The sequence below is a fragment of the Acipenser ruthenus genome, chromosome 24, assembly GCF_902713425.1.
Source record: "Acipenser ruthenus chromosome 24, fAciRut3.2 maternal haplotype, whole genome shotgun sequence".
Lineage (NCBI taxonomy): Eukaryota > Metazoa > Chordata > Actinopteri > Acipenseriformes > Acipenseridae > Acipenser > Acipenser ruthenus.
In genome coordinates, this window is record NC_081212.1 from 11,172,894 (window position 1) to 11,194,935 (window position 22,042).

Consider the following 22,042-nt stretch of genomic DNA (forward strand, 5'->3'; position numbering starts at 1 on the left):
CCATTACAAAAAAGTCTTCTTATCTCCTCCGGTTCACATGATTAATGTTGTCATTGAAGATAAATCAATCAGAATGACAGGACCAGAGGGAGACACAAAAGAGATATGCACCAGGAGCCGGTTTTTCAAAACTTGTAATCTGGATCATTTTGATCCATTTGTTCAGAAAATGTCACTGCTGGATTATCCATATTACGAATAATTGCGATTAAAAAGTCCAGCATTTTAAAAAGTAATCTCGATCACAAAATATAGGATTACAAATCCAGATCATTTGTATCCACATTACAAGTTTTGAAAAAGCAGCTCCCGGGGAGCCTCCAACTCACAACTGTAGCATCCTGCCGTATAAGTACCACACACAAAACAAGTGCACCACCTGGAGCGCCGGGAGGAGACATCGAGCAGCTGGCAAGTGTGGGGCATTGTGGTTTAGTTGGTTAAAGCACCTGTCTTGTAAACAGGAGATCCTGGGTTCGAATCCCAGCAGTGTCACTTTTACTTCTTCTCCCAAAGATAAATGCATACCAGCGTCTTCTTCGAAAAAAAAAAAAAACACAACGAATTAATCCAAAAAAACACACATAAACATTCACGACTCTGGCGGGACTCGAACCCGCAACCTTTGAATCACACCACACAACCAGCCTAGAAATCCAACATGCTATCCATTGCGCCACAGAGCCCTGCACCGTTATGTCTGGCACGGCAAAGTTGAGGTAGACGGAGCCAAAGCCACGGAGGAAAACGTGCCAAAAAACGACGGGGATGGGATTCAATCCTGCGCGTGCAGAGCACAGTGCAAGACATCGCCTTTACCACTCGGCCACCTCGTCCTCCATGCAGCAATCACATTAAAAAAACATATTTCACTCTTCCATCACCCAGCCCTTTCTGGTTTCATTCATTCATTCAATCAATCTATCTATCTATCTATCTATCTATCTATCTATCTTTTGATTTATAAATGTCAATATTATTTATTTTATTCATCTCTATCTAACTTTTGATTTATAATTATAAATATATATATATATATATCTTTTTTTGTCTCTATATTTTGATATCTAAAAATAAATATTATTTTTTAATCTCTCCTTCTCTCTATCCATCCATCTATTAGCCATACCATTACAAAAAAGTCTTCTTATCTCCTCCGGTTCACATGATTAATGTTGTCATTGAAGATAAATCAATCAGAATGACAGGACCAGAGGGAGACACAAAAGAGATATGCACCAGGAGCCGGTTTTTCAAAACTTGTAATCTGGATCATTTTGATCCATTTGTTCAGAAAATGTCACTGCTGGATTATCCATATTACGAATAATTGCGATTAAAAAGTCCAGCATTTTAAAAAGTAATCTCGATCACAAAATATAGGATTACAAATCCAGATCATTTGTATCCAGATTACAAGTTTTGAAAAAGCAGCTCCCGGGGAGCCTCCAACTCACAACTGCAGCATCCTGCCGTATAAGTACCACACACAAAACAAGTGCACCACCTGGAGCGCCGGGAGGAGACATCGAGCAGCTGGCAAGTGTGGGGCATTGTGGTTTAGTTGGTTAAAGCACCTGTCTTGTAAACGGGAGATCCTGGGTTTGAATCCCAGCAGTGTCACTTTTACTTCTTCTCCCAAAGATAAATGCATACCATCGTCTTCTTCGAAAAAAAAAAAAAAAACACAACGAATTAATCCAAAAAAACACACATAAACATTCACGACTCTGGCGGGACTCGAACCCGCAACCTTTGAATTACACCACACAACCAGCCTAGAAGTCCAACACGCTATCCATTGCGCCACAGAGCCCTGCATCGTTATGACTGGCACGGCAAAGTTGAGGTAGACGGAGCCAAAGCCACGGAGGAAAACGTGCCAAAAAACGACGGGGATGGGATTCAAACCTGCGCGTGCAGAGCACAGTGCAAGACATCGCCTTTACCACTCGGCCACCTCGTCCTCCATGCAGCAATCACATTTAAAAAAACATATTTCACTCTTCCATCACCCAGCCCTTTCTGGTTTCATTCATTCAATCTATCTATCTATCTATCTATCTATCTATCTATCTATCTATCTTTTGATTTATAAATGTCAATATTATTTATTTTATTCATCTCTATCTAACTTTTGAATTATAATTATAAATATATATCTTTTTTTGTCTCTATATTTTGATTTCTAAAAATAAATATTATTTTTTAATCTCTCCTTCTCTCTATCCATCCATCTATTAGCCATACCATTACAAAAAAGTCTTCTTATTTCCTCCGTTTCACATGATTAATGTTGTCATTGAAGATAAATCAATCAGAATGACAGGACCAGAGGGAGACACAAAAGAGATATGCACCAGGAGCCGGTTTTTCAAAACTTGTAATCTGGATCATTTTGATCCATTTGTTCAGAAAATATCACTGCTGGATCATCCATATTACGAATAATTGCGATTAAAAAGTCCAGCATTTTAAAAAGTAATCTCGATCACAAAATATAGGATTACAAATCCAAATCATTTGTTTCCAGATTACAAGTTTTGAAAAAGCAGCTCCCGGGGAGCCTCCAACTCACAACTGCAGCATCCTGCCGTATAAGTACAACACACAAAACAAGTGCACCACCTGGAGCGCCAAGAGGAGACATCGAGCAGCTGGCAAGTGTGGGGCATGGTGGTTTAGTTGGTTAAAGCACCGGTCTTGTAAACATGAGATTCTGGGTTCGAATCTCAGCAGTGTCACTTTTACTTCTTCTCCCAAAGTAAAATGCATACCAGCGTCTTCTTCGAAAAAAAAAAAACACAACGAATTAATCCAAAAAAACACACATAAACATTCACGACTCTGGCGAGACTCGAACCCGCAACCTTTGAATCACACCACACAAAAAGCCTAGAAGTCCAACACGCTATCCAATGCGCCACAGAGCCCTGCACCGTTATGTCCGGCATGGCAAAGTTGAGGTAGACGGAGCCAAAGCCACGGAGGAAAACATGCCAAAAAACAACGGGGATGGGATTCAAACCTGCGCGTGCAGAGCACAGTGCAAGACATCGCCTTTACCACTCGGCCACCTCGTCCTCAATGCAGCAATCACATTAAAAAAAACATTTTTCACTCTTCCATCACCCAGCCCTTTCTGGTTTCATTCATTCTATCTATCTATCTATCTATCTATCTATCTATCTATCTATCTATCTTTTGATTTATAAATGTCAATATTATTTATTTTATTCATCTCTATCTAACTTTTGATTTATAATTATAAATATATATATCTTTTTTGTCTCTATATTTTGATTTCTAAAAATAAATATTATTTTTTAATCTCTCCTTCTCTCTATCCATCCATCTATTAGCCATACCATTACAAAAAAGTCTTCTTATCTCCTACGTTTCACATGATTAATGTTGTCATTGAAGATAAATCAATCAGAATGACAGGACCAGAGGGAGACACAAAAGAGATATGCACCAGGAGCCGGTTTTTCAAAACTTGTAATCTGGATCATTTTGATCCATTTGTTCAGAAAATGTCACTGCTGGATCATCCATATTACGAATAATTGCGATTAAAAAGTCCAGCATTTTAAAAAGTAATCTCGATCACAAAATATAGGATTACAAATCCAGATCATTTGTATCCAGATTACAAGTTTTGAAAAAGCAGCTCCCGGGGAGCCTCCAACTCACAACTGCAGCATCCTGCCGTATAAGTACAACACACAAAACAAGTGCACCACCTGGAGCGCCAAGAGGAGACATCGAGCAGCTGGCAAGTGTGGGGCATGGTGGTTTAGTTGGTTAAAGCACCTGTCTTGTAAACAGGAGAGTCTGGGTTCGAATCCCAGCAGTGTCACTTTTACTTCTTCTCCCAAAGTAAAATGCATACCAGCGTCTTCTTCGAAAAAAAAAAAACACAACGAATTAATCCAAAAAAACACACATAAACATTCACGACTCTGGCGAGACTCGAACCCGCAACCTTTGAATCACACCACACAAAAAGCCTAGAAGTCCAACACGCTAGCCAATGCGCCACAGAGCCCTGCACCGTTATGTCCGGCACGGCAAAGTTGAGGTAGACGGAGCCAAAGCCACGGAGGAAAACATGCCAAAAAACAACGGGGATGGGATTCAAACCTGCGCGTGCAGAGCACAGTGCAAGACATCGCCTTTACCACTCGGCCACCTCGTCCTCCATGCAGCAATCACATTAAAAAAAACATTTTTCACTCTTCCATCACCCAGCCCTTTCTGGTTTCATTCATTCAATCAATCAATCTATCTATCTATCTTTTGATTTATAAATGTCAATATTATTTATTTTATTCATCTCTATCTAACTTTTGATTTATAATTATAAATATATATATCTTTTTTGTCTCTATATTTTGATATCTAAAAATAAATATTATTTTTTAATCTCTCCTTCTCTCTATCCATCCATCTATTAGCCATACCATTACAAAAAAGTCTTCTTATCTCCTACGTTTCACATGATTAATGTTGTCATTGAAGATAAATCAATCAGAATGACAGGACCAGAGGGAGACACAAAAGAGATATGCACCAGGAGCCGGTTTTTCAAAACTTGTAATCTGGATCATTTTGATCCATTTGTTCAGAAAATATCACTGCTGGATCATCCATATTACGAATAATTGCGATTAAAAAGTCCAGCATTTTAAAAAGTAATCTCGATCACAAAATATAGGATTACAAATCCAGATCATTTGTATCCAGATTACAAGTTTTAAAAAAGCAGCTCCCGGGGAGCCTCCAACTCACAACTGCAGCATCCTGCCGTATAAGTACAACACACAAAACAAATGCACCACCTGGAGCGCCAAGAGGAGACATCGAGCAGCTGGCAAGTGTGGGGCATTGTGGTTTAGTTGGTTAAAGCACCTGTCTTGTAAACAGGAGATCCTGGGTTTGAATCCCAGCAGTGTCACTTTTACTTCTTCTCCCAAAGATAAATGCATACCAGCGTCTTCTTCGAAAAAAAAAAAACACAACGAATTAATCCAAAAAAACACACATAAGCATTCACGACTCTGGCGGGACTCGAACCCGCAACCATTGAATCACACCACACAACCAGCCTAGAAGTCCAACACGCTATCCATTGCGCCACAGAGCCCTGCACCGTTATGTCTGGCACGGCAAAGTTGAGGTAGACGGAGCCAAAGCCACGGAGGAAAACGTGCCAAAAAACAATGGGGATGGGATTCAAACCTGCGCGTGCAGAGCACAGTGCAAGACATCGCCTTTACCACTCGGCCACCTCGTCTTCCATGCAGCAATCACATTAAAAAACACATATTTCACTCTTCCATCACCCAGCCCTTTCTGGTTTCATTCATTCAATCAATCTATCTATCTATCTATCTTTTGATTTATAAATGTCAATATTATTTATTTTATTCATCTCTATCTAACTTTTGATTTATAATTATAAATATATATATCTTTTTTTCTCTCTATATTTTGATTTCTAAAAATAAATATTATTTTTTAATCTCTCCTTCTCTCTATCCATCCATCTATTAGCCATACCATTACAAAAAAGTCTTCTTATCTCCTCCGGTTCACATGATTAATGTTGTCATTGAAGATAAATCAATCAGAATGACAGGACCAGAGGGAGACACAAAAGAGATATGCACCAGGAGCCGGTTTTTCAAAACTTGTAATCTGGATCATTTTGATCCATTTGTTCAGAAAATATCACTGCTGGATCATCCATATTACGAATAATTGCGATTAAAAAGTCCAGCATTTTAAAAAGTAATCTCGATCACAAAATATAGGATTACAAATCCAGATCATTTGTATCCAGATTACAAGTTTTGAAAAAGCAGCTCCCGGGGAGCCTCCAACTCACAACTGCAGCATCCTGCCGTATAAGTACAACACACAAAACAAGTGCACCACCTGGAGCGCCAAGAGGAGACATCGAGCAGCTGGCAAGTGTAGGGGCATTGTGGTTTAGTTGGTTAAAGCACCTGTCTTGTAAACAGGAGATCCTGGGTTCGAATCCCAGCAGTGTCACTTTTACTTCTTCTCCCAAAGATAAATGCATACCAGCGTCTTCTTCGAAAAAAAAAAAAAAACACAACGAATTAATCCAAAAAAACACACATAAAAATTCACGACTCTGGCGGGACTCGAACCCGCAACCTTTGAATCACACCACACAACCAGCCTAGAAGTCCAACACGCTATCCATTGCGCCACAGAGCCCTGCACCGTTATGTCCGGCACGGCAAAGTTGAGGTAGACGGAGCCAAAGCCACGGAGGAAAACGTGCCAAAAAACAACGGGGATGGGATTCAAACCTGCGCGTGCAGAGCACAGTGCAAGACATCGCCTTTACCACTCGGCCACCTCGTCCTCAATGCAGCAATCACATTAAAAAAAACATATTTCACTCTTCCATCACCCAGCCCTTTCTGGTTTCATTCATTCATTCAATCAATCAATATATCTATCTATCTATCTATCTTTTGATTTATAAATGTCAATATTATTTATTTTATTCATCTCTATCTAACTTTTGAATTATAATTATAAATATATATATCTTTTTTTGTCTCTATATTTTGATATCTAAAAATAAATATTATTTTTAAATCTCTCCTTCTCTCTATCCATCCATCTATTAGCCATACCATTACAAAAAAGTCTTCTTATCTCCTCCGGTTCACATGATTAATGTTGTCATTGAAGATAAATCAATCAGAATGACAGGACCAGAGGGAGACACAAAAGAGATATGCACCAGGAGCCGGTTTTTCAAAACTTGTAATCTGGATCATTTTGATCCATTTGTTCAGAAAATGTCACTGCTGGATTATCCATATTACGAATAATTGCGATTAAAAAGTCCAGCATTTTAAAAAGTAATCTCAATCACAAAATATAGGATTACAAATCCAGATCATTTGTATCCAGATTACAAGTTTTGAAAAAGCAGCTCCCGGGGAGCCTCCAACTCACAACTGTAGCATCCTACCATATAAGTACCACACACAAAACAAGTGCACCACCTGGAGCGCCGGGAGGAGACATCGAGCAGCTGGCAAGTGTGGGGCATTGTGGTTTAGTTGGTTAAAGCACCTGTCTTGTAAACAGGAGATCCTGGGTTCGAATCCCAGCAGTGTCACTTTTACTTCTTCTCCCAAAGATAAATGCATACCAGCGTCGTCTTCGAAAAAAAAAACACAACGAATTAATCCAAAAAAACACACATAAAAATTCACGACTCTGGCGGGACTCGAACCCGCAACCTTTGAATCACACCACACAACCAGCCTAGAAGTCCAACACGCTATCCATTGCGCCACAGACCCCTGCACCGTTATGTCCGGCACGGCAAAGTTGAGGTAGACGGAGCCAAAGCCACGGAGGAAAACGTGCCAAAAAACGACGGGGATGGGATTCAAACCTGCGCGTGCAGAGCACAGTGCAAGACATCGCCTTTACCACTCGGCCACCTCGTCCTCCATGCAGCAATCACATTAAAAAAAACATATTTCACTCTTCCATCACCCAGCCCTTTCTGGTTTCATTCATTCATTCAATCAATCAATATATCTATCTATCTATCTATCTTTTGATTTATAAATGTCAATATTATTTATTAAATTAATCTCTATCTAACTTTTGATTTTTAATTATAAATACACTGTATATATATTTTTTTTCTCTCTCTCTATCTATATTTTGATTTCTAAAAATCAATATTATTTTTTACCTCTCTCCTTCTCTCTATCCATCCATCTATTAGCCATACCATTACAAAAAAAGTATTCTTCTATCCTCCGTTTCACATGATTAATGTTGTCATTGAAGCTAAATCAATCAAAATTACAGGACCAGAGGGAGACACAAAAGAGATATGCACCAGGAGCCGGTTTTTCAAAACTTGTAATCTGGATCATTTTGATCAATTTGTTCAGAAAATGTCACTGCTGGATTATCCATATTACGAATAACTGCGATTAAAAAGTCCAGCATTTTAAAAAGTAATCTCAATCACAAAATATAGGATTACAAATCCAGATCATTTGTATCCAGATTGCAAGTTTTGAAAAAGCAGCTCCCGGGGAGCCTCCAACTCACAACTGCAGCATCCTGCCGTATAAGTACGACACACAAAACAAGTGCACCACATAGAGCACCTGGAGGAGACATCGAGCATTTGGCACGTGTGGGGGCATTGTGGCTTAGTTGGTTAAAGCACCTGTCTTGTAAACAGGAGATCCTGGGTTCGAATCCCAGCAGTGCCTCTTTTACTTCTTGTCCCAAAGCTAAATGCATACCGTCATCTTCTTCTAAAAAAAAAACACAACTAATTAATTAAAAAAAACACACATAAACATTCACGACTCTGGCAGGACTCAAACCCGCAACCTTTAAATCACACCACACAACCAGCCTAAAAGTCCAACATGCTATCCATTGCACCACAGAGCCCTGCACCGTTATGACCGGCACGGCAAAGTTGAGGTAGACGGAGCCAAGGCCACGGAGGAAAATGTGCCAAAAAACGACAGGGATGGGATTCAAACCTGCGCGTACTGAGCACAGTGCAAGGCATGGCCTTTACCACTCGGCCACCTCGTCCTCCATACAGCAATCACATTAAAAAAAACACATTTCACTCTTCCATCACCCAGCCCTTTCTGGTTTCAATCAATCAATCAATCAATCAATCTATCTATCTATCTATCTATCTACCTGTTCTGTCTGTTGGTGCATGCTGGGAGTGTGAGGGGTGTGTGCTGCTGCAGGAGGGGTTGTGGAGAGAGTAGGTGAGTGATATGTGTTTTTTCTTTTTTTTGGGATATAAGTGTTATTTAGGTTTATTTATTTTGGGTGTTTTCAAAAATTTAGCTGACTTTTGTCAGCTTGAATAGGCCAGTATGGCCAGTTCCGGGGGGAGGGAAGCTCCCACAAACTTTTCTTTTGAAAAGTTAAGTCGCCGTCATGGAGTAAAGTGTTTTAGCGTTAGGTGAAGTTGTCGGATGCGAGAATATCAAGTCTGCATCTCGAATGAATGGTTCAATTGTTGCTTTTCTGAATGAAATCAATCTCGTTACTAAAGCTGTTGAAAAGGGAATTGTGGTAAATGAGACATTTATTACCGTGTTACCTCTGGTTTTACCATCCAGAAAAGTAATTCTTTCAAATGTTCCCCCTTTTTTAAAGAATGACGTGTTAGAGAATGCACTCTCTAGACACGGGAAAATTGTTTCGAGTCCAAAGAGAATCCCCTTGGGGTGTAAATCTCCGAAGCTGAAACACATCGTTTCTTTCCGCAGGCAAGTTAACATGATTTTAAATGACATGAGTCAGGAGTTGAACGTAGCCCTCAAATTTAAAATAGACGAGAATAGTTATATTATTTTTGCGACTACAGATGTCATGAGGTGTTTTGGTTGTGGGAAAGAGGGGCATGTTGTTAAAAACTGTCCCGAAAATGAGGCTAGCACGGCGGAACAGGACAAGGGGAAAAAGAGTGAGCATAAAGAAACAGAGAGGAGAGAGGAGGGGAAAGAAATTGGGAACGGCTCTAATAATTCTGCAGATGCAGGTAACGAAAGTAGCCGACAGACAGAAACTCAGGGGGATGAGAGACTGGAACATGAAGCTAGTACTGAGGTGAATGTAGGAGAGCTGGCAGTGACTGGAAAACAGAGCAGAGAGACGGCAACAACTAGCGCTGAAAAACAGTCAGCTCTTGATTATTATTATTATTATTTACTTCTTAGCAGACGCCCTTATCCAGGGCGACTTACAATTGTTACAAGATATCACATTATACATTATTTCACATTATACAGATATCACATTATTTTACATACAATTACCCATTTATACAGTTGGGTTTGTACTGGAGCAATCTAGGTAAAGTACCTTGCTCAAGGGTACAACAGCAGTGTCCCCCACTGGGGATTGAACCCACAACCCTCCGGTCAAGAGTCCAGAGCCCTAACCACTACTCCACACTGCTGACTTGATGTAGACAGCGCTGTGGAAGCAGGTTGCAGTAAAATGATACAGAATACGTCTGAGTGTGTAGAGCTCAAACAAACTGAGAGTATTGTTAAATCTGTAGAGGTCAAACAAACAGAGAGTGTGGTTGAGGCTGTAGAGTTAAATCCAACAGCAGGTGATGAAAGTAAAATAAATTCAGTTTTAGAAAAAATGGATGTAGAAACGGTAGGGGAAAAGTTTAAGTTCAAAACTCCGAAAAAGAAAAGACAGAGGAAACGGGAAGATGATGAAACTGTAAAGAAAAGAGCTAATGTTATTGAGGAAAGTGAAGCGGCGCCTGGGAAGAGTAAAACAACAGTGCCGTGGAGTGTTAGAGTTGCCAGCAAAACTCCCGAAGAGAGCTCAGAGATAGACAGTGAAGAGGAGGCAGTTTTGACTGACTGTTCCCAAACATCAGACTCGGCTCTCTCTGGAACTGGCTACAGTGTCAGTAACATAAAAGATTTCTTGGAAATCACGAAGGGTAGAAGAGGGATTAATATTGAAGACCATTTCCCAAATATCTCTTTGTTTTTATTAGCGGCACGTTTTACCTCACAGAAAGCGTCAGGCTCCGACCTCACTGAGCAAGAGCGTTGGCGTTTGAAAAACCTGATCGCTAGAGTCAGTAAACAGTTAAAAAAAAAACCTAGTGATTAAATGGATTGGATTTTCTTTATCTTCTTGTCAGTGTGTCTGGTTCTTCTTTTTCCAGTTTCCTTCCTTCCTTTTCACATTAAAATGAATTCGTTCACAATTGGGTCTTTAAATATTAATGGGTGCAGAGATGAGCTGAAGAGAGCTGCTTTATTTGAATACCTTGATCAGAAAAAATGTAATGTTGTTTTTTTACAAGAAACACACACTGATTTTAATAACCAAGTCGACTGGGTTGGTGACTGGAAGGGGGACGTGTTTCTTAGTCACGGCTCCAATGTAAGCGCTGGGGTGGCCGTGCTGTTTTCAAAAGGTTTTATTCAGTCTCCCCCTGTTGTTACTGAAGTGGTGAAAGGGAGATTGTTAAAAGTTGACTTAAAGATAGGGGAAAACATGTTTGTTTTTATAAACATATATGCCCCGAATGATGGACGAGAGCGGGTCCGGTTTTTTAAGACGTTAGATCAAGTTTTAAATGGCTGCAGTGGCAGAGATAGGGTTGTTTTAGCTGGTGATTTTAATTGCACAGTTAACCACATGGAGGACCGTAATCATCCTGAGCCACACCTTCAGTCAGCTTCAGAACTTAATTTGATTTTAAAAAAGCATGACTTGACTGATGTGTGGAAACAATTTAACAATTCAATGAGACAGTATACATGGGTCAAATACTGCAATAATAATGTTTCCTTGGCCAGGTTGGATCGCTTTTATATTTTTAAACAGCATTTTAATCTGGTCACCAAGTGTTTTATTTCTCCAACTGGGTTATCCGATCATTCTCTTTTAACTTTAAGTGTAATGGTTCCCTTGCAAAAGCCAGGAAAGTCTTACTGGCATTTTAACACTCAGCTTTTAAAAGATACCCATTTTAAAGAATGTATGAGTTTTCTATGGGAAAGGTGGAGAGAGCAGAAGACTGCTTTTACTTCCCTGGCTGAGTGGTGGGATGTGGGGAAGGTGCAGATCAGATTGTTCTCTCAGCAGTACACTATTAATGTCACAAGGAGGATGACTGCGGCTCTGGAAGAGCTGGAGAGGGATATGTTAGAGCTTCAGGGAGCTCTACAGTCCAATCCCAGTAGTAGGTCGATTCAAGACCTCAAGAACAAAAAACAGCAGATGGCTGAACTGCTGAATGTCAAGATGCAGGGGGCGCTGGTGAGGTCCCGAATGCAGCATATAGCTGAGATCGATGCACCCACACAGTTTTTTTTTGGATTGGAAAAAAAGAGAGCAGAGCGGAAAGTCATTCACTGTTTAAAAACTTCGACAGGGGAAGAGCTGAGGGAGCCTGGGGAGATTCGGCGACACGCTGTGAATTTCTATTCGGAACTGTTCACAATGGAGGTTGGGGAACAGGCTGAAGCGACACAGCGGTTCCTGGAGGCTCTGCCAAGGCTCGCTGAAGAGGAAAAGAAAGCACTTGAGTTTCCCCTAACGTTGCAAGAGCTCTCTGATGCCCTCCAGGGGCTAAAAGGGGGAAAAACTCCAGGAATGGATGGGCTGCCTGTTGAATTTTTTAAAGCTTTTTGGACATTATTGAAGGATGACCTGTACGCAGTTCTAAATGAATGCATGGAGAAAGGAGTGCTGCCTATGAGCTGCAGGAGGGCAGTGATAACACTATTACCCAAGAAAGGGGATTTGTGTAATATAAAGAACTGGAGACCTGTGTCCTTGTTATGCACAGATTACAAAATAATGTCCAAAGCCCTGGCCAGAAGACTAAGCACTGTTTTGGGTCTTGTTATACACCCTGACCAAACCTACTGTGTGCCCAACCGATGCATCTTTGACAACATTTTTTTAATTCGAGACATATTGGCTGCCTCTAAGCTCTTTAGTTTCCCTGCTGGGCTTATCTCTCTTGATCAAGAAAAAGCCTTTGACAGAGTCGACCACAGTTATTTATGGAAGGTATTTGAAGCCTTCGGATTTGGCCCGAGATTTATATCTCAAATACAGTCCCTATACTGTGACATTTTTAGTTTGCTGAAGATCAATGGGGAGCTGAGTGCACCTTTCCCAGTCCGCCGGGGTATAAGACAAGGTTGTCCTCTCTCAGGAATGTTGTATTCTCTTTCTATTGAGCCGCTTATCAATAGACTTAGACAGGTTTTAACAGGACTCACTATCCCAGGTAGCCTAGCTCAACCAATTAAGGTCTCCGCTTATGCAGATGATGTTTCTGTTTTTATTCAGAGTCAAGCAGATGTTGACAAATTGTATGAAAGTCAGAAATGTTTTGAAGCAATTTCTTCAGCCAAAATAAACTGGCAAAAAAGTGAAGGGTTGTTAATAGGGGATTGGAAGGGATGTGGGATCCCAGTTCTGCCAGGTGGCTTGCGGTGGAGTCAAGAGGAGATAAAGTATTTGGGAGTATACTTAGGGAATGAGAGGGCAGTCAGGAAGAACTGGGAGGGGTGTTTGGAGAAAGTAAAAGGGCGCCTGCAGAAATGGCGTTGGATTTTGCAAAAGATCTCTTACCGGGGAAGGGTCTTAATTATAAATAATTTAGCTGCTTCTATGCTCTGGCATAGGCTTATATGTATGGAACCTCCGAAAGATCTTTTAAAAGAAATTCAGAGAGAGTTTTTAAGTTTCTTCTGGGACGGGTTACATTGGTTGAGGCAGTGTGTGTTGTTTTTGCTGCTGGAAGAAGGAGGGCAAGGTTTGATGGACTTGTCTAGTAGACTCAAAGCTTTCAGGCTGCAAACAGTTAAAAAACTGCTGTATAGCAGCGAGAAACTTCCCTGGACTGATGTAGCTCAGTTTTTACTGCATCAAGCTGGAGGGCTGGGTCTGGACAAACAGCTTTTCCTCCTAGATAGTGCCCTGTTCAACTCGCCCAATCTGCCACCGTTTTACCAGAGTTTGCTTAGGGCATGGCAGAGTCTGAGGGTTAAAAGAGGTGAGGGAACTCTTGACTTCTATTGGCTGCTTGAGGAACCTGTCATTTTTAATCCTGGATTTAGAATAAAATTAACAGAGTCTCAGTCGTTTACAAAATCAATGATGAAAGCTGGGGTTATAAAGCTTCGACACGTTGTGGATGTGAATAGGGCAAAATGGAAAAGTCCACAACAGTTGTCCTTAGCTCTGGGTTTACATTCTACGAGAGTAGGTGGCAGGTTACTTTGTCAGATTCAAGCAGCCCTGTCTAGAGAGCAGGATGACATTTTGAAAAATGGGTTCTCAGCAAAGAACCAGGCCTTACTTGAGACCCCGTTCCCCTCCTTATTGATTTCCCCATTGGCCCCCTTGAGTGGGGAAGATGAAGGTCGCCTGCTAAAAATGGAAAAGTTGACAGATCTCCCCCTGGCAAATACAGAAGGCAAAAAATTATATGAATTGTGTGTTAAATTGTGTCATGAAAGACAGTTACAAGAACTTCCAGACACACATTGGAGGGAGCGGTTGGAGGTGGGAGAGCAGGCCAGACCGGCCTGGAGGAGCCTGTATAAACCTCCTCTACCCAAGAGATCAGGGGACTTGCAGTGGCGACTCCTGCACACCATCATCGCTGTCAATGCTTACCTGTGCATCATAGACCCAGGAATAACAGATAAATGTCCCTTTTGTATAGAAAGAGAGACTGTTTTTCATGGTTTTGTTTTCTGTAACCGTTTAGCCCCTTTGTTTGTTCTCATAAGGCGCCTGTTTATTGACCTAGGCTTGGATTTTTCTGAGTGTGTTTTTATCTTTGGTGTAGCTTACACAAAAAAGGAAAAATATGTGTGTCAGCTAGCAAATTTCCTGCTAGGACAAGCCAAGCTCTCTATTTTAAAAACTAGAAAAGCTCATATTGCTGGTGTTGGTGAAATCAATGCAGTTACTGTTTTTAGAATGCTGGTTATCAGTAGGATTAAACTGGATTTTAAATATTACAGTATGGTGAATGATTTGGAAATGTTTTCATCGAATTGGTGTATTGCTGGTGCACTTTGTGAGACAGATGGTGGGAATTTAATTATTTATTTGTAAATTGCTGTTGTTGGTTATTTATTTAATTAAAAAAAAAAAAAAAAAAAAAAATTAAAAAAAAAAAAAAAAAAAAAAAAAAAAAAAAAGTAAATATTTGACTATGTATTAATGTATTTGTTTTTATGTGTTTCTTTGTAATGTTAAAGATTTGTGAGTAGTTAATAAAGGTATTTTGAAAAAGTAAAGTATCTATCTATCTATCTATCTATCTATCTATCTATCTATCTTTCTTTTGATTTATAAATGTCAATATTATTTATTAAATTAATCTCTATCTAACTTTTGATTTTTAATTATAAATACACTGTATATATATATCTTTTTCTCTTTCTCTATCTATATTTTGTTTTCTAAAAATAAATATTATTTTTTAACTCTCTCCTTCTCTCTATCCATCCATCTGTTAGCCATACCATTACAAAAAAAGTCTTCTTCTATCCTCCGTTTCACATGATTAATGTTGTCATTGAAGCTAAATCAATCAAAATTACAGGACCAGAGGGAGACACAAAAGAGATATGCACCAGGAGCCGGTTTTTCAAAACTTGTAATCTGGATCATTTTGATCAATTTGTTCAGAAAATGTCACTGCTGGATTATCCATATTACGAATAACTGCGATTAAAAAGTCCAGCATTTTAAAAAGTAATCTCAATCACAAAATATAGGATTACAAATCCAGATCATTTGTATCCAGATTGCAAGTTTTGAAAAAGCAGCTCCCGGGGAGCCTCCAACTCACAACTGCAGCATCCTGCCGTATAAGTACGACACACAAAACAAGTGCACCACATAGAGCACCTGGAGGAGACATCGAGCATTTGGCACGTGTGGGGGCATTGTGGCTTAGTTGGTTAAAGCACCTGTCTTGTAAACAGGAGATCCTGGGTTCGAATCCCAGCAGTGCCTCTTTTACTTCTTGTCCCAAAGCTAAATGCATACCGTCTTCTTCTTCTAAAAAAAAAACACAACTAATTAATTCAAAAAAACACACATAAACATTCACAACTCTTGCAGGACTCAAACCCGCAAACTTTAAATCACACCACACAACCAGCCTAAAAGTCCAACATGCTATCCATTGCACCACAGAGCCCTGCACCGTTATGACCGGCATGGCAAAGTTGAGGTAGACGGAGCCAAGGCCACGGAGGAAAATGTGCCAAAAAACGACAGGGATGGGATTCAAACCTGCGCGTACTGAGCACAGTGCAAGGCATGGCCTTTACCACTCGGCCACCTCGTCCTCCATACAGCAATCACATTAAAAAAAACACATTTCACTCTTCCATCACCCAGCCCTTTCTGGTTTCATTCATTCAATCAATCAATGAATCAATCTATCTATCTATCTATCTATCTATCTATCTTTCTTTTGATTTATAAATGTCAATATTATTTATTAAATTAATCTCTATCTAACTTTTGATTTTTAATTATAAATACACTGTATATATATCTTTTTCTCTCTCTCTATCTATATTTTGTTTTCTAAAAATAAATATTATTTTTTAACTCTCTCCTTCTCTCTATCCATCCATCTGTTAGCCATACCATTACAAAAAAAGTCTTCTTCTATCCTCCGTTTCACATGATTAATGTTGTCATTGAAGCTAAATCAATCAAAATTACCGGACCAAAGGGAGACACAAAAGAGATATGCACCAGGATCCGGTTTTTCAAAACTTGTAATCTGGATCATTTTGATCAATTTGTTCAGAAAATGTCACTGCTGGATTATCCATATTACGAATAACTGCGATTAAAAAGTCCAGCATTTTAAAAAGTAATCTCAATCACAAAATATAGGATTACAAATCCAGATCATTTGTATCCAGATTGCAAGTTTTGAAAAAGCAGCTCCCGGGGAGCCTCCAACTCACAACTGCAGCATCCTGCCGTACAAGTACGACACACAAAACTAAGTGCACCACATAGAGCACCTGGGGGAGACATCGAGCAGTTGGCACGGGTGTGGGTATTGTGGCTTAGTTGGTTAAAGCACCTGTCTTGTAAACAGGAGATCCTGGGTTCGAATCAGAGCAGTGCCTCTTTTACTTCTTGTCCCAAAGCTAAATGCATACCGTCTTCTTCTAAAAAAAAACACAACTAATTAATCCAAAAAAACACACATAAACATTCACGACTCTGGCGGGACTCAAACCCGCAACCTTTAAATCACACCACACAACCAGCCAAAAAGTCCAACTTGCTATCCATTGCACCACAGAGCCCTGCACCGTTATGACCGGCACGGCAAAGTTGAGGTAGACGGAGCCAAGGCCACGGAGGAAAACGTGCCAAAAAACGACGGGGATGGGATTCAAACATGCGCGTACAGAGCACAGTGCAAGGGATGGCCTTTACCACTCGGCCACCTCGTCCTCCATGCAGCAATCACATTAAAAAAACACATTTCACTCTTCCATCACCCAGCCCTTTCTGGTTTCATTCTATATATCTATCTATCTATCTATCTATCTATCTATCTATCTATCTTTTGATTTATAAATGTCAATATTATTTATTAAATTAATCTCTATCTAACTTTTGATTTTTAATTATAAATACACTGTATATATATATTTTTTTCTCTCTCTCTATCAATATTTTGATTTCTAAAAATCAATATTATTTTTTACCTCTCTCCTTCTCTCTATCCATCCATCTATTAGCCATACCATTACAAAAAATGTCTTCTTATATCCTCCGTTTCACATGATTAATGTTGTCATTGAAGCTAAATCAATCAAATTTACAGGACCCGAGGGAGACACAAAAGAGATATGCACCAGGAGCCGGTTTTTCAAAACTTGTAATCTGGATCATTTTGATCCATTTGTTCAGAAAATGTCACTGCTGGATTATCCATATTACGAATAACTGCGATTAAAAAGTCCAGCATTTTAAAAAGTAATCTCAATCACAAAATATAGGATTACAAATCCAGATCATTTGTATCCAGATTGCAAGTTTTGAAAAAGCAGCTCCCGGGGAGCCTCCAACTCACAACTGCAGCATCCTGCCGTATAAGTACGACACACAAAACAAGTGCACCACATAGAGCACCTGGAGGAGACATCGAGCAGTTGGCACGTGTGGGGGCATTGTGGCTTAGTTGGTTAAAGCACCTGTCTTGTAAACAGGAGATCCTGGGTCCGAATCCCAGCAGTGCCTCTTTTACTTCTTGTCCCAAAGCTAAATGCATACCGTCGTCTTCTTCTAAAAAACCCACAACTAATTAATTCAAAAAAAGACCCATAAACATTCACGACTCTGGGGGGACTCAAACCCGCAACCTTTAAATCACACCACACAACCAGACTAAAAGTCCAACATGCTATCCATTGCGCCACAGAGCCCTGCACCGTCATGACCGGCACGGCAAAGTTGAGGTAGACGGAGCCAAGGCCACGGAGGAAAACGTGCCAAAAAAAGACGGGGATGGGATTCAAACATGAGCGTACAGAGCACAGTGCAAGGCATGGCCTTTACCACTCGGCCACCTCGTCCTCCATGCAGCAATCACATTAAAAAAACACATTTCACCCTTCCATCACCCAGCCCTTTCTGGTTTCATTCATTCAATCAATCAATCAATCAATAAATCTATCTATCTATCTATCTATCTATCTATCTATCTATCTATCTATCTATCGATTTATAAATGTCAATATTATTTATTAAATTAATCTCTATCTAACTTTTGATTTTTAATTATAAATACACTGTATATATATATTTTTTTCTCTCTCTCTATCTATATTTTGATTTCTAAAAATCAATATTATTTTTTACCTCTCTCCTTCTCTCTATCCATCCATCTATTAGCCATACCATTACAAAAAAAGTCTTCTTCTATCCTCCGTTTCACATGATTAATGTTGTCATTGAAGCTAAATCAATCAAAATTACAGGACCAGAGGGAGACACAAAAGAGATATGCACCAGGAGCCGGTTTTTCAAAACTTGTAATCTGGATCATTTTGATCAATTTGTTCAGAAAATGTCACTGCTGGTTTATCCATATTACGAATAACTGCGATTAAAAAGTCCAGCATTTTAAAAAGTAATCTCAATCACAAAATATAGGATTACAAATCCAGATCATTTGTATCCAGATTGCAAGTTTTGAAAAAGCAGCTCCCGGGGAGCCTCCAACTCACAACTGCAGCATCCTGCCGTATAAGTACGACACACAAAACAAGTGCACCACATAGAGCACCTGGAGGAGACATCGAGCAGTTGGCACGTGTAGGGGCATTGTGGCTTAGTTGGTTAAAGCACCTGTCTTGTAAACAGGAGATCCTGGGTTCGAATCCCAGCAGTACCTCGTTTACTTCTTGTCCCAAAGCTAAATGCATACCGTCTTCTTCTTCTGAAAAAAAAACACAACTAATTAAATCAAAAAAACACACATAAACATTCACGACTCTGGCGGGACTCAAACCCGCAACCTTTAAATCACACCACACAACCAGACTAAAAGTCCAACATGCTATCCATTGCGCCACAGAGCCCTGCACCGTCATGACCGGCACGGCAAAGTTGAGGTAGACGGAGCCAAGGCCACGGAGGAAAACGTGCCAAAAAAAGACGGGGATGGGATTCAAACATGAGCGTACAGAGCACAGTGCAAGGCATGGCCTTTACCACTCGGCCACCTCGTCCTCCATGCAGCAATCACATTAAAAAAACACATTTCACCCTTCCATCACCCAGCCCTTTCTGGTTTCATTCATTCAATCAATCAATCAATCAATAAATCTATCTATCTATCTATCTATCTATCTATCTATCTATCTATCTATCTATCGATTTATAAATGTCAATATTATTTATTAAATTAATCTCTATCTAACTTTTGATTTTTAATTATAAATACACTGTATATATATATTTTTTTCTCTCTCTCTATCTATATTTTGATTTCTAAAAATCAATATTATTTTTTACCTCTCTCCTTCTCTCTATCCATCCATCTATTAGCCATACCATTACAAAAAAAGTCTTCTTCTATCCTCCGTTTCACATGATTAATGTTGTCATTGAAGCTAAATCAATCAAAATTACAGGACCAGAGGGAGACACAAAAGAGATATGCACCAGGAGCCGGTTTTTCAAAACTTGTAATCTGGATCATTTTGATCAATTTGTTCAGAAAATGTCACTGCTGGTTTATCCATATTACGAATAACTGCGATTAAAAAGTCCAGCATTTTAAAAAGTAATCTCAATCACAAAATATAGGATTACAAATCCAGATCATTTGTATCCAGATTGCAAGTTTTGAAAAAGCAGCTCCCGGGGAGCCTCCAACTCACAACTGCAGCATCCTGCCGTATAAGTACGACACACAAAACAAGTGCACCACATAGAGCACCTGGAGGAGACATCGAGCAGTTGGCACGTGTAGGGGCATTGTGGCTTAGTTGGTTAAAGCACCTGTCTTGTAAACAGGAGATCCTGGGTTCGAATCCCAGCAGTACCTCGTTTACTTCTTGTCCCAAAGCTAAATGCATACCGTCTTCTTCTTCTGAAAAAAAAACACAACTAATTAAATCAAAAAAACACACATAAACATTCACGACTCTGGCGGGACTCAAACCCGCAACCTTTAAATCACACCACACAACCAGCCTAAAAGTCCAACATGCTATCCATTGCACCACAGAGCCCTGCACCGTTATGACCGGCACGGCAAAGTTGAGGTAGACGGAGCCAAGGCCACGGAGGAAAACGTGCCAAAAAACGACGGGGATGGGATTCAAACCTGCGCGTACAGAGCACATTGCAAGGCATGGCCTTTACAACTCGGCCACCTCGTCCTCCATGCAGCAATCACATTAAAAAAACACATTTCACTCTTCCATCACCCAGCCCTTTCTGGTTTCATTCTATCTATCTATCTATCTATCTATCTTTTGATCTATAAATGTCAATATTATTTATTTTATTCATCTCTATCTAACTTTTGAATTATAATTATAAATATATATATCTTTTTTTGTCTCTATATTTTGATATCTAAAAATAAATATAATTTTTTAATCTCTCCTTCTCTCTATCCATCCATCTATTAGCCATACCATTACAAAAAAGTCTTCTTATCTCCTCCGGTTCACATGATTAATGTTGTCATTGAAGATAAATCAATCAGAATGACAGGACCAGAGGGAGACACAAAAGAGATATGCACCAGGAGCCGGTTTTTCAAAACTTGTAATCTGGATCATTTTGATCCATTTGTTCAGAAAATGTCACTGCTGGATTATCCATATTACGAATAATTGCGATTAAAAAGTCCAGCATTTTAAAAAGTAATCTCGATCACAAAATATAGGATTACAAATCCAGATCATTTGTATCCACATTACAAGTTTTGAAAAAGCAGCTCCCGGGGAGCCTCCAACTCACAACTGTAGCATCCTGCCGTATAAGTACCACACACAAAACAAGTGCACCACCTGGAGCGCCGGGAGGAGACATCGAGCAGCTGGTAAGTGTGGGGCATTGTGGTTTAGTTGGTTAAAGCACCTGTCTTGTAAACAGGAGATCCTGGGTTTGAATCCCAGCAGTGTCACTTTTACTTCTTCTCCCAAAGATAAATGCATACCAGCGTCTTCTTCGAAAAAAAAAAAAAACACAACTAATTAATAAAAAAAAACACACATAAACATTCACGACTCTGGCGGGACTCGAACCCGCAACCTTTGAATCACACCATACAACCAGCCTAGAAGTCCAACACGCTATCCATTGCGCCACAGAGCCCTGCACCGTTATGTCCGGCACGGCAAAGTTGAGGTAGACGGAGCCAAAGCCACGGAGGAAAACGTGCCAAAAAACGACGGGGATGGGATTCAATCCTGCGCGTGCAGAGCACAGTGCAAGACATCGCCTTTACCACTCGGCCACCTCGTCCTCCATGCAGCAATCACATTAAAAAAACATATTTCACTCTTCCATCACCCAGCCCTTTCTGGTTTCATTCATTCATTCAATCAATCTATCTATCTATCTATCTATCTATCTATCTATCTTTTGATTTATAAATGTCAATATTATTTATTTTATTCATCTCTATCTAACTTTTGAATTATAATTATAAATATATATATCTTTTTTTGTCTCTATATTTTGATATCTAAAAATAAATATAATTTTTTAATCTCTCCTTCTCTCTATCCATCCATCTATTAGCCATACCATTACAAAAAAGTCTTCTTATCTCCTCCGGTTCACATGATTAATGTTGTCATTGAAGATAAATCAATCAGAATGACAGGACCAGAGGGAGACACAAAAGAGATATGCACCAGGAGCCGGTTTTTCAAAACTTGTAATC

At 39.7% G+C, this 22,042-nt stretch overlaps 21 non-coding genes across 21 annotated transcripts; 13 read left to right on the plus strand and 8 right to left on the minus strand.

Moving 5' to 3' along the window:
• Positions 1–421: 421 nt before the first annotated feature.
• Positions 422–495, plus strand: trnat-ugu (transfer RNA threonine (anticodon UGU)). Its single transcript has one exon. It is a non-coding gene; the product is annotated as a tRNA-Thr (tRNA).
• Positions 496–595: 100 nt separating this feature from the next.
• trnar-ucu (transfer RNA arginine (anticodon UCU)) lies at positions 596–686 on the minus strand. The gene is given in 2 exon segments: positions 596–631; positions 650–686. It is a non-coding gene; the product is annotated as a tRNA-Arg (tRNA).
• An 863-nt stretch (positions 687–1,549) lies between these two features.
• trnat-ugu (transfer RNA threonine (anticodon UGU)) lies at positions 1,550–1,623 on the plus strand. The gene has a single exon. It is a non-coding gene; the product is annotated as a tRNA-Thr (tRNA).
• A 102-nt stretch (positions 1,624–1,725) lies between these two features.
• On the minus strand, positions 1,726–1,816 carry trnar-ucu (transfer RNA arginine (anticodon UCU)). The gene is given in 2 exon segments: positions 1,726–1,761; positions 1,780–1,816. It is a non-coding gene; the product is annotated as a tRNA-Arg (tRNA).
• A 1,026-nt stretch (positions 1,817–2,842) lies between these two features.
• trnar-ucu (transfer RNA arginine (anticodon UCU)) lies at positions 2,843–2,933 on the minus strand. Its single transcript is given in 2 exon segments — positions 2,843–2,878; positions 2,897–2,933. It is a non-coding gene; the product is annotated as a tRNA-Arg (tRNA).
• Positions 2,934–3,788: 855 nt separating this feature from the next.
• trnat-ugu (transfer RNA threonine (anticodon UGU)) lies at positions 3,789–3,862 on the plus strand. The gene has a single exon. It is a non-coding gene; the product is annotated as a tRNA-Thr (tRNA).
• Positions 3,863–3,960: 98 nt separating this feature from the next.
• Positions 3,961–4,051, minus strand: trnar-ucu (transfer RNA arginine (anticodon UCU)). The gene is given in 2 exon segments: positions 3,961–3,996; positions 4,015–4,051. It is a non-coding gene; the product is annotated as a tRNA-Arg (tRNA).
• Positions 4,052–4,886: 835 nt separating this feature from the next.
• On the plus strand, positions 4,887–4,960 carry trnat-ugu (transfer RNA threonine (anticodon UGU)). Its single transcript has one exon. It is a non-coding gene; the product is annotated as a tRNA-Thr (tRNA).
• A 98-nt stretch (positions 4,961–5,058) lies between these two features.
• On the minus strand, positions 5,059–5,149 carry trnar-ucu (transfer RNA arginine (anticodon UCU)). Its single transcript is given in 2 exon segments — positions 5,059–5,094; positions 5,113–5,149. It is a non-coding gene; the product is annotated as a tRNA-Arg (tRNA).
• Positions 5,150–5,986: 837 nt separating this feature from the next.
• trnat-ugu (transfer RNA threonine (anticodon UGU)) lies at positions 5,987–6,060 on the plus strand. The gene has a single exon. It is a non-coding gene; the product is annotated as a tRNA-Thr (tRNA).
• A 101-nt stretch (positions 6,061–6,161) lies between these two features.
• trnar-ucu (transfer RNA arginine (anticodon UCU)) lies at positions 6,162–6,252 on the minus strand. Its single transcript is given in 2 exon segments — positions 6,162–6,197; positions 6,216–6,252. It is a non-coding gene; the product is annotated as a tRNA-Arg (tRNA).
• An 848-nt stretch (positions 6,253–7,100) lies between these two features.
• On the plus strand, positions 7,101–7,174 carry trnat-ugu (transfer RNA threonine (anticodon UGU)). Its single transcript has one exon. It is a non-coding gene; the product is annotated as a tRNA-Thr (tRNA).
• Positions 7,175–7,270: 96 nt separating this feature from the next.
• trnak-uuu (transfer RNA lysine (anticodon UUU)) lies at positions 7,271–7,361 on the minus strand. Its single transcript is given in 2 exon segments — positions 7,271–7,306; positions 7,325–7,361. It is a non-coding gene; the product is annotated as a tRNA-Arg (tRNA).
• Positions 7,362–8,226: 865 nt separating this feature from the next.
• On the plus strand, positions 8,227–8,300 carry trnat-ugu (transfer RNA threonine (anticodon UGU)). The gene has a single exon. It is a non-coding gene; the product is annotated as a tRNA-Thr (tRNA).
• Positions 8,301–15,529: 7,229 nt separating this feature from the next.
• On the plus strand, positions 15,530–15,603 carry trnat-ugu (transfer RNA threonine (anticodon UGU)). The gene has a single exon. It is a non-coding gene; the product is annotated as a tRNA-Thr (tRNA).
• A 1,068-nt stretch (positions 15,604–16,671) lies between these two features.
• trnat-ugu (transfer RNA threonine (anticodon UGU)) lies at positions 16,672–16,745 on the plus strand. The gene has a single exon. It is a non-coding gene; the product is annotated as a tRNA-Thr (tRNA).
• Positions 16,746–17,797: 1,052 nt separating this feature from the next.
• On the plus strand, positions 17,798–17,871 carry trnat-ugu (transfer RNA threonine (anticodon UGU)). The gene has a single exon. It is a non-coding gene; the product is annotated as a tRNA-Thr (tRNA).
• Positions 17,872–18,953: 1,082 nt separating this feature from the next.
• Positions 18,954–19,027, plus strand: trnat-ugu (transfer RNA threonine (anticodon UGU)). Its single transcript has one exon. It is a non-coding gene; the product is annotated as a tRNA-Thr (tRNA).
• Positions 19,028–20,111: 1,084 nt separating this feature from the next.
• trnat-ugu (transfer RNA threonine (anticodon UGU)) lies at positions 20,112–20,185 on the plus strand. Its single transcript has one exon. It is a non-coding gene; the product is annotated as a tRNA-Thr (tRNA).
• Positions 20,186–21,203: 1,018 nt separating this feature from the next.
• On the plus strand, positions 21,204–21,277 carry trnat-ugu (transfer RNA threonine (anticodon UGU)). The gene has a single exon. It is a non-coding gene; the product is annotated as a tRNA-Thr (tRNA).
• A 100-nt stretch (positions 21,278–21,377) lies between these two features.
• On the minus strand, positions 21,378–21,468 carry trnar-ucu (transfer RNA arginine (anticodon UCU)). The gene is given in 2 exon segments: positions 21,378–21,413; positions 21,432–21,468. It is a non-coding gene; the product is annotated as a tRNA-Arg (tRNA).
• Between the last annotated feature and the right edge of the window lie 574 nt (positions 21,469–22,042).